At 34.9% G+C, this 6,032-nt stretch overlaps 1 long non-coding RNA gene across 1 annotated transcript in view; it reads right to left on the reverse strand.

Annotated features, from left to right (window-relative positions):
- Nucleotides 1-2,699: 2,699 nt before the first annotated feature.
- The window catches only part of LOC109236896, an 11,814-nt gene continuing 8,481 nt past the window's right edge, over nucleotides 2,700-6,032 (reverse strand). The window contains exons 2-3 of the long non-coding RNA XR_002069559.1: nucleotides 4,819-4,866; nucleotides 2,700-2,885 (exon numbers count right to left, since the gene is read on the reverse strand). This is a non-coding gene — a long non-coding RNA (uncharacterized LOC109236896). The remainder of the gene's footprint in view (nucleotides 2,886-4,818; nucleotides 4,867-6,032) is intronic.

Genomic DNA, 6,032 nt, shown 5'->3' on the forward strand with positions numbered 1-6,032 from the left:
GTGTGTCATTCTAATACAGATTTAAAAACTGATACTCCTCTTAGGGTAATTAACTACATTTAATGAAAATTATTGCATAAATTTATAGTACTACATTTTGTTTCTTGTGCGTATAAAGTTTTGCTAGTAAAAGTTTTTGTCTCATTTCGTTTTTGGGGAAATAGGTTTATATAATTGGAGTTTTTCTTACATTTTTCCAAAATAAATTGTGAAAATAATCTTGTTTAGTGAGTAATTTTAATGTATACATCAGACCCAAAAGTTAAGGTTCAAAATCGTATCGAGATGATGGGTCTAAAAAAAATCTCTGGAAATGCTCCTTTGCTCCAACCTGTTCACATGAAAGGAGAAGATAAGGAATTTGGGGAAGGGTAAACTAAGGTTATGGTAGTGAGGTGGATCACCATGTAGCATCCACCTCACCCAAAATGTCATGTCACATATAATTTTAAAAGTTAAATTTTTGCCACGTTACACATCTGTTAAAAATAGGGGTATTTTTAACAAGTTTGATAACGGCAAGGGTATTTTTGTACGCATAGTATAACGAAAGTTATATATGAACTATTTTTGAAAGTAGAAGGACAAATCCGACCCTTTTCCCTTACGGAAAAATTGAAAGTCCACTCCTTCTAACCATCATGCTAAAACTGATCTCTCAGGAGTTGATGTCTTCATATCTACAGTTGATCCTGATAAAGAGCCTCCTCTTGTCGCTATTAATACCATACTTTTAATTCTCGTAGTTGACTATCCACAAAACCTAATGGGGAGGGGAGAGGAAAACAGGGTATTCGATAGAAAAGGAAAGGGGAAGAAGACAATGGGAAGAGGGGAGAGGGGAGGTGGGGGTGTGGGTGGAAGGGGTTCACGGCAAGAATGGAGAAGGGAAAAGGAGTAACAGACAGGAGGCACGTTGGGAAATTTTCTTATTGTTTTTTCTTTTCTTTTCATTGTAATTTTTTCTTCTGATTTTAATATTTTTTAATCAATATTAATAGATGCACGCTTTTTAAGTGTGTGTAACCATGCATTTATCCGACTCACCAAAACAAATGCTGCATAACATCCGTCAACGGTCGAGGGGTCTAAAATAGGAGTATCGCTTTTGAACAAGTTTAGATGTTTAGAGTAAGCTCCCTAAAGTAAATGGACCGTGATATCAAATTGGTGCTAAGTAGAAATGTCTATAGGCTAGTAAGTCTTACTCAAATGATTCCGTTCTAGTTTATGTGAACCTATTTTCTTTTTGATCCGTTCCAAAAAGAATGATCCCTTTTTAAATTTAGATACAATTTAGCTTAAACTTACAATTCTATCCTTAATGAAAAGCTTTTATAACCACACAAATACTCTGGATCCCTTTTTGACTTGTTTAGAACCACAAATTCAAAAATCTTAATATTTTTTAAACTCCATGCCTAGTCAAACAGGTACACATAAATTGGAACGGAAGGAGTACATCACTGTAATGGTCTACGTAAAATTTTCATCACACCAGAAATACTTTTCGAATTGGACTTCATAAGTTAGAGTGCACAAAAGCGAGTTGAACTGTTGCTGCAGAACTTGAAGTTAAAATAATAATATAATTTTTATGGTAAAAAAGGATAAGACTTCATCTGTCCACTATTTGGAACTGTGGCCGATTTGACCTCTTCAAAGTCAAAAGATTGTAATAAAGAATCAGTTTCTGGCAATTCACGGTTCTTTCGCCAATGGTTTGCCAGTCGAATTTAAAATTTAGAAAACGTTGAAATTTTTTATTAGGAAAGAAATCAAGCAATTCTGGTATATTGTTGACATGTTTTGAAGACTTATTCCTCGAAAAGCAAGATAATTGAAATTTGTCCTGCGTTAAATACATATTTCCCAAGTTTCATTCTTACTAGTATACATACCCGCGCGATGCGCAAATTGTTTCAAAGGAAAAAAACAGAAACTCGATAGAAACAAATATATATGAATGATGTGTGACATATGCAGATTTTACGTTCTTATTTTTTTGGATTAGTCACTAACATTTTCTATGGTATATGTAACTGCTATTGCTTCATTGCTAACCCTTTCTTCAAATAAATACGGTATTTTATACTCTAGGGGCCAATATCACAATAAGAGAACGCATCACAAACTTCACGAATCTTGTGAACGTACTCCAAAATAGAAGGAACCTCTGAAAAGCGATATTGTTTGTTACCTTGCTTCGAAAGGGATTTCTGAAAGCAAATAATATCCCCATCTTATAGCTGCAAAACCGTAATAGTGCAAAAAAAATATTACTAAAAGATCTAGCATTAGAAATTAAAAAAAATAACCATTGAAGGAAATCGACTACACAAGCAAATGCATAAGAACCCACAAAGTGGCTATTGACAATTCATTTCACATACCTAACAGCCACGAAAACTCAGCTTCCTGTCAATATATTCACATATCACATTTGGTTCAAATCTTATTTCGTGCGAATAACATAATCGGGAAAATGACACATCATTTGTTTTGAGTAAAACACCTGGCATACAATAGTGTTTCTTTTGCTTTTGGCTTTTGGCTACTCTGACAAGCTTGAATCAAACTACTAAAAAGTAAATCATCTTTTTATGAATATCTCTTTCAGATTCTTAACAGCAATAATTAGCTGCATGCACCTTAAATAATTGTGGCACAAGTAGAAAAGAATATAAAAAGAGAACACAAGTAAAAATGATGATAGATAAGAAATACTTTTAGATTTTCTTGTTATATGATTATCACATCAAAGAAAAGGTGCTGATGAAAACTATAAATGTTAGGAATTTCTCAATCTAGCTACATCGCCTATGTATTTCCACTTGAGAAGCTTGGTTACTCCTACATGTTGGGATCAATCTTGCTGATGAAATCTGCACTAAGAGAATTCAACTCATCAATTTGTTCAAGACAATATCTTCATCTACACTGAAATACTGTGTATAAAAAAAAAGGGCAGCCCTGGATAAAAGAAATTTCGTTGACATTAAATAATCTTTTTCAGGTGTTTGTAAATTGCTTTCTGTTGGCCTCTGCATAAGGTAGGTGGTTACAATTTACCACTAAACAAAAGGCCAGTAGAACAGTAATCGAAAAGAGAAAAGCCATTAGGAGCACTCCTTTCTTGTACCCGAAAAACTGATTCATAAAGGAGGTGGATCTACACCAGGTAAGGAGTTTACTACCAGTTCCCATATAGATACTTTAACTCACATTGTTTTGGGCAGTACCATTCTTACTAAAAAGACTTGAGAGTCATATAACTAAAGAAAAGCATATAGCCGCAATTGATGTGGAGCAATAGAACATTCCACAAGAAATACAGTAGTGGAAAGGGCTCAAGAAATGGTGTCGACAAACCACCCTCATCAGAACAATAACTTAAGGGTTGAGAAAGAATGCGAAACTGCAAATCTGAATGTTGCGCATAAATTTATTCACTATTAACTCTTTCTGATGACTATATGTTATTATGCCGTCTTTGTCACTATTCAATAGTTAGTAATATATGCCATATTTAGGATCAAAGTAGCTTCAGTGGATACTAAAAGAATCAATATTATCCCCTTAAAGGGTTAAAAGTTTTCTGAATTGGATAAAACAATTAAGAAGACATGTCTTCCAAAGAAACAATTCTCCTCTTTAAATGTAAATCTGAGAAAATAATGTGTCTATTTTTGTTATAATAACAAAGTGTACTTTAAAGAGAATATGATTATAACCATATAAAGGGATCAATAATAAAGAAGAGAAGGAAAAAACAAAACTTGAAAAAAGAAACATAGCAGTATTATTTTACACTTACAAGTATCCAATTCTTTACTCCAAATCACTTGCTTCATCAAACACTTTGACATTGTTGTGAACAACTAATCTTCAAATATCATGACCACTACCACTCTTCCTATTCTATACCTCGTAAGATTACCATATACTTTAATATCACATAAACTTTACAGTTTAGGGTCATATGAAGTAAGAGCCAATTCTATCTCAAAATGGAAAAGTAATATAATACAATTCTACATATTGACTACCAGAAAATATAAATGAACATGCTCATGTCATATGTTCCTGGACCAAAATTTTCTCAGTGCAAATCATAATGCATTGCTCTCGAAGAAAACACAAACGACATATTTATGATTTGTACTAATAAAAAGATATGTTGGTAGAATGGTTAGAATTATATAAAAAGTTCCGGAAATATTACAACTGCACAACTGATACATAATGGATCGATGTTTTGATTACTTTATGCAAATCAAATAATCAAATACTACGAGGAAAATGGATATTTGAGACTAAAGGAGCTCAAAGGCAATTACTTCAGACAAGTTAGTACTTTAAGGACTTTGTTGTAACGACAAATACTGATGCGTGTTTATACACACATAACTTTAGCAACATTATAGTGAATTCATTGCTAAAAATCTTAAAAATTAAACTCAACAACAACAACAACAAACTCAACTTAATCCCATACGTGGGGTATGGGGAGGGTAATGTGTATGCAGCCATACCCGTATCCTATAAAGGTAGAGAGGATATTTCCGATGGACCTAAGACTGAATAATTCATGGATGGGACTGGACGACAAATTTAATTTTTATATTTATATCTTAAAAATATTCAATGGTTGATATTTACTTTATTTTTTTTCAAAATTATCTAAATGAATTTATTGGTTGATCTTTAAAATATAATCAACCTTACATTTCTTCAGTTGCTGGCTGATCAAATGATGTTCGTTGTTGAAGTATGGAGTCAACGTACAAATTAAAAGAGTATGGATAAAATATTTACCAGGGCATAATAATATTAGGCTTCAACTGATCTTTGTAAATAATAGTCCTGCATTAAGCATATAAAATTTCAAATATTAGCCAGAACACTACAAGAAAGAGTGATGTATTCTGCTTTTTCAGGAGCAAACCTTGAATAAAGTACTGTATCAAGGCAAGTATATTTCAATATAAAGGTGTTTACCCTGGAATCCGGATAACAATTGAATTTATATGGGGTTTTAAGGATCCGTGAACTAAAAAATACAAAAGGTTTGGATTGAGGAAAATAAAAGATAAAGACTCAACAATTGCTGCTAAAGTAAATAATCGCAGAATATAATATTGCTTAGAACAATTGTGCTTGATAGCGTACAAGAATTGAGAGAGATGGTACCGTAGTGTAATGGTTTCCGATCCCCTCTTTATGGGGTCTTCTCCCCTTTTATACATTTTGATTAAGGGTAAAAATAAGGTAGGTAAATTAATTACATCGTGGATCCCTGTAATTACGCCTTAATGGCCTGAAGTGGTTGAGAAAATCACGTTTGGGCGAGATATCCGGCGACGCTTGGTTGTCCGTTACGAGTCCGGCTTCCGACCTTGTGTGTTTCTCCATCCGGTGGTGACTCATATCGAGCTCTGCAACGGTCTCGAAATGACTCGACCTCGGTTGTTGACGTGGCCGTCGTTCTACCTTGCATCCAGGTCGGGTTCGATGGTCCCGACTTGCCCCGGACCGGACCCAACCCGGTCGGGCTCAAGCAAAAAAGGGTATCACCCAATACAGATAGTCCCCTCGTTTATTAGAGAGTAATGATAATAAACGATATGATCGGTGACGTGATGCCCGTGACGTATGGCCATACGCCAGGTGAAAAAGCCATCGAGTGCTCTGACCACGCCTGCTGCAGGCATTTAATGCTTCTCTTAATTATCTGTCGCTTCGTGTCTGTGACTTCGCGATTCGTGCCGCCGCCTCATGGGAAAAGTATAAACGACCCTTCCAGGTTCAACATTTCTTATCTTTCTCAAATTTTGCGTTGGTTGTATTTTCTTTTCATCTCTTCGTAAAGCTTCAAGAAATGGCGAAAACTTCACAAAGTGTTCCTTCTAGACCAAGCTCGTCTGCGAGCCCCGCTAGATCTGATGAACCTGCGCCAGAACCCCCATTGAAAGCTTTTACACCGACTGGTTGCTCGGTATCTGCCGACTTCCAGGTTGAGAACCCATCAT

This window comes from Nicotiana attenuata, unplaced genomic scaffold (genome assembly GCF_001879085.1).
Source record: "Nicotiana attenuata strain UT unplaced genomic scaffold, NIATTr2, whole genome shotgun sequence".
NCBI classification, from domain to species: domain Eukaryota; kingdom Viridiplantae; phylum Streptophyta; class Magnoliopsida; order Solanales; family Solanaceae; genus Nicotiana; species Nicotiana attenuata.